The sequence below is a fragment of the Schistocerca cancellata genome, unplaced genomic scaffold (assembly GCF_023864275.1).
Source record: "Schistocerca cancellata isolate TAMUIC-IGC-003103 unplaced genomic scaffold, iqSchCanc2.1 HiC_scaffold_897, whole genome shotgun sequence".
Classification (NCBI taxonomy): Eukaryota; Metazoa; Arthropoda; class Insecta; order Orthoptera; family Acrididae; genus Schistocerca; species Schistocerca cancellata.
This window is the reverse complement of record NW_026046907.1, coordinates 5,001-10,000: the sequence shown is the minus strand read 5'-3', so window position 1 is coordinate 10,000 and position 5,000 is coordinate 5,001. Positions and strand designations below refer to the sequence as shown.

The following is a 5,000-nucleotide window of genomic DNA, read 5'->3' as shown; positions in this document are numbered from 1 at the left end:
CGCCATCAACGTCCACAATAAACAGACCATACCGCATGATGTTGACAATGCCGCCCACAGGCACAACACAGCCATCTTTGGGAATGTGACCAAACTACATTGCCATCCGGCCCAGAAACGACACCTCCATCTACAGGAATCCAACGAAACTACGCCAACCATACCTCCAAAACACGGCACCGCCATCTATGACAATGTGACGAAACCACATGCAATAGCTCCATCTACGCGAATCGGACGACACTACGTCCACCATGTCGAGCGCACCACAAACAAAAATACCGCCACCTGCAGGTCCCCCGCAACATGACCTGCTGCACCGATGATACCGCCATCTATGAGACGCCACGCCGACTACGACATCGCTAGGTCCCACAGTGCCCATTTTCCGACGCCACCCACAAACCCTGCATCATCTGCCCACCACAGGAGCCCCAACGCCTGTGCCTGCGTCGCACGAAGTCGTCGACCGACAATCGCTCCACCCGCACCCGCACGTGCCCCACCCCAACCGCCCAAATCGCAACTCCAGCGGATGAACGGCGGACTCTTCCCGCACTCGTAACGTGCAATCCGCCCCTATATCTTGCGTTTCATGAAGAGTTATATCGAATATGCCATATTCCCGCTCCTCCGCGCGCTTCCCTGGGGGCACTGAACCGCAGGATGCGAGACCCCACGCCCAGTGGCAAACAGGGCTCCTCTCAGAATATAGGCGGTCCCTACCCCTCACAACGATGACGGTGGGAGGGCCGTTTTACGAGACCATTTCCTGCGGTGCCAACGCTGTCGTAGAGCCGATACTCCATCTTTGGTACAAGGCAATCATTCCGCTGTAAATCAGTACGTCACTCGTAGTTCAGTCACCTCACAGCACTGCTCAGTAAACTATGCAGGCCCACATAGATAGATTATGATAGATTATATACGCAAATGCCCCTATACATGCTGAACGTCCGTACACACAAAATGAACCACACGTCAGCCACACACTCTATCACACACTACTCTCTGCCTGTAACAGACACAGATACAACTACTAAGCACCAGCATGGACCAACGTCCGGTGCATCCTATCCGCCACAGTACACCAACTACGCTATGATAACCAGACCGGGAGGTCCAATCATAAAACAGAATACCCCACTCGTCCGACAACCACAATTGCTCAGAGAAGCCACCAACACCCACACATGTCCTACACAGGGGTGCACCCATCACCACCACACTGCCTCGTCTTACAGCACAAACACACTGGCAGGAATGAAACACACAGGTCTGCCGCAACCACAGACACGGCTCGCCCCCTCTCACTGGCGAAAAGCGCATCCCGACGTGACATAACTCCTTTGACACACTGACGCTGCCTCGGGCATCCACGTCCTACGGTCGATATCAACGAACCTCCCCCCCCCCCTCCCCCCCACAACACGCCATCCCATACCACATTGTGTACCGTACCCAAACCTAACGTGTACTGTACTACAACGCAATGTGTACCATAACACAACCCAGTTTGTACCTTAACCTAACCTATGTCACCTTAACCTAACCTATGTCACCTTAACCTAACCTATGTCACCTTAACCTAACCTATGTCACCTTAACCTAACCTATGTCACCTTAACCTAACCTATGTCACCTTAACCTAACCTATGTCACCTTAACCTAACCTATGTCACCTTAACCTAACCCATCTTGCACCTTAACCTAACCCATCTTGCACCTTAACCTAACCCATCTTGCACCTTAACCTAACCCATCTTGCACCTTAACCTAACCCATCTTGCACCTTAACCTAACCTATGTTGCACCTTAACCTAACCTGTGTTGCACCTTAACCTACCTCAATTTGCACCGCAATGTAACGCAATTTGCACCGCAATGTAACGCAATTTGCACCGCAATGTAACGCAATTTGCACCGCAATGTAACGCAATTTGCACCGCAATGTAACGCAATTTGCACCGCAATGTAACGCAATTTGCACCGCAATGTAACGCAATTTGCACCGCAATGTAACGCAATTTGCACCGCAATGTAACGCAATTTGCACCGCAATGTAACTCAATTTGCACCGCAATGTAACTCAATTTGCACCGCAATGTAACTCAATTTGCACCGCAATGTAACTCAATTTGCACCGCAATGTAACTCAATTTGCACCGCAATGTAACTCAATTTGCACCGCAATGTAACTCAATTTGCACCGCAATGTAACTCAATTTGCACCGCAATGTAACTCAATTTGCACCGCAATGTAACTCAATTTGCACCGCAATGTAACTCAATTTGCACCGCAATGTAATGCAATTTGCACCGCAATGTAATGCAATTTGCACCGCAATGTAATGCAATTTGTACCGCAATCTACCCCCACATTGTGCCTTAACCTAACCCACATTGTGCCTTAACCTAACCCACATTGTGCCTTAACCTAACCCACGTTGTGCCTTAACCTAACCCACGTTGTGCCTTAACCTAACCCACGTTGTGCCTTAACCTAACCCAAGTTGTGCCTTAACCTAACCCAAGTTGTGCCTTAACCTAACCCAAGTTGTGCCTTAACCTAACCCAAGTTGTGCCTTAACCTAACCCAAGTTGTGCCTTAACCTAACCCAAGTTGTGCCTTAACCTAACCCAAGTTGTGCCTTAACCTAACCCAAGTTGTGCCTTAACCTAACCCAAGTTGTGCCTTAACCTAACCCAAGTTGTGCCTTAACCTAACCCAAGTTGTGCCTTAACCTAACCCAAGTTGTGCCTTAACCTAACCCAAGTTGTGCCTTAACCTAACCCAAGTTGTGCCTTACCCTGCTCTGTAATTGGCATATGACACGTTACATTAATGTATTGTCCAACCGCAACCCGCTCAGAATGTTGTGTACACAGCTACGTGTCATCTCCCCATAACAGCTGCATTGCAGTGTGGTACGCCATAGAGACGTGTGGGAGTAATGGACGCAGTGGATGGCGATCAGCATGAGCCGTCTGTTCATGTAGTGGCGCGTGTATGCAGACGTAGTAGTCTCTTCTCACACAATGTGATAGCACGGTGCCCCGCGTTCCACATCTGCGACATGCTACAGAGGCCGGTTGACAGTTGGTCGCGCAATGGACATCGCATACGTACGGGGGCACCTTCCACGTGCCCTCTAGTCGGGCACATTTTGTTGCGTGGATGTGAGCGGATGTAGTGTGTCTTGACACCTGACAGGCAGGCATGCAATAATAGTTGACTTTGCAAACGGGGATGGACGTGTACGTTTACTGGTGACGTTACGCAAATGAACAACTGGTAACCCGTTGTGGTGCGGTTGTCCTTGCTGGAGGTACATCTGTGAGGGCAACGATCGGTACAGCTACGAAGCGGTCCCCACCATACCAACGAACGTGAATGTGAATCTGGGTGTGAAGCGATACGCGGCTGTGGGTGGGTGGGACTGTCCCCGGCCGGTGAGGGGGGGCCGCCCGGCGTGCTGGCCGCGCGGTGCGTGGGCGCACGCGCTACAGCCGGCTGGTGGGGGCGCCCAGTGGCAGGCGCGCCGGCCGACGGACGCGGCAGGCGGCGCAGCTGCGCGCCGGGGCACCCTGCGCGCGGCGCCGTGCAGCCAAAGTGGGTCCTCGCCGGCCCGGTGCGAAGCGCGGTGGACATCTGCAGTGTGCTGGTCCGATTGAGGACTGTGTGCGTTGAGGATGCGCCGCCGCCCGGCACTCGGCGCCGCGACGCCGTCTGCTGCTCGGTCGCCCCAGCGGTTCTCGCTGGTGGTTTGTATCGCAGTTGTGCAGACGTGTTGGCACGTGCGCTGTGCTGGGAGAGTTCGCTTCGGCACCCACGTGGGGCCTTTGCCCTTCTGTGGCGCTGGCGTTGGAGCTGCCGGTCACCGTAGGTGGCGCGTGTTGTCTCCCGCCGGCAATGCCACGACAGCACGCTCCCGGGCCTCTGTCGGCAGCGGCAAGCTCAGTTGGGAGCACGGGTGGTCGCACCTAAAGCGTCTACTCGCCTAACTCCGGGCGATTGCGCCTCTCTCGAACCCGACCAAGTACTTAGGACGGCGCTGCGCGCCGCCGGGACCTGAGAGGGTTTCGAGGTGTATTGTGCAGGGGAGCTCAGCCTCCTCCTGTTTGCAGAATAATTGAGCGGACGCTTGCGTGTTCGCGCGGGCCCCTGGGACACACTCCCGGGCGGCCGGCTGCTCAGCTCTAGTTGACGCAGCTCCCTGGTTGATCCTGCCAGTAGTCATATGCTTGTCTCAAAGATTAAGCCATGCATGTCTCAGTACAAGCCGCATTAAGGTGAAACCGCGAATGGCTCATTAAATCAGTTATGGTTCCTTAGATCGTACCCACGTTACTTGGATAACTGTGGTAATTCTAGAGCTAATACATGCAAACAGAGTCCCGACCAGAGATGGAAGGGACGCTTTTATTAGATCAAAACCAATCGGTCGGCTCGTCCGGTCCGTTTGCCTTGGTGACTCTGAATAACTTTGGGCTGATCGCACGGTCCTCGTACCGGCGACGCATCTTTCAAATGTCTGCCTTATCAACTGTCGATGGTAGGTTCTGCGCCTACCATGGTTGTAACGGGTAACGGGGAATCAGGGTTCGATTCCGGAGAGGGAGCCTGAGAAACGGCTACCACATCCAAGGAAGGCAGCAGGCGCGCAAATTACCCACTCCCGGCACGGGGAGGTAGTGACGAAAAATAACGATACGGGACTCATCCGAGGCCCCGTAATCGGAATGAGTACACTTTAAATCCTTTAACGAGTATCTATTGGAGGGCAAGTCTGGTGCCAGCAGCCGCGGTAATTCCAGCTCCAATAGCGTATATTAAAGTTGTTGCGGTTAAAAAGCTCGTAGTTGGATTTGTGTCCCACGCTGTTGGTTCACCGCCCGTCGGTGTTTAACTGGCATGTATCGTGGGACGTCCTGCCGGTGGGGCGAGCCGAAGGCGTGCGACCGCCTCGTGCGTGTTCGTGCGTCCCGAGGCGGACCCC

At 53.6% G+C, this 5,000-nt stretch overlaps 1 non-coding gene across 1 annotated transcript in view; it reads left to right on the top strand.

Annotated features, from left to right (window-relative positions):
• Positions 1 to 4,214: 4,214 nt before the first annotated feature.
• Positions 4,215 to 5,000, top strand: part of LOC126148883 (small subunit ribosomal RNA) — a 1,909-nt gene continuing 1,123 nt past the window's right edge. The window contains exon 1 of the ribosomal RNA XR_007530646.1: positions 4,215 to 5,000. This exon is cut by the window's right edge and continues 1,123 nt beyond it. This is a non-coding gene — a ribosomal RNA (small subunit ribosomal RNA).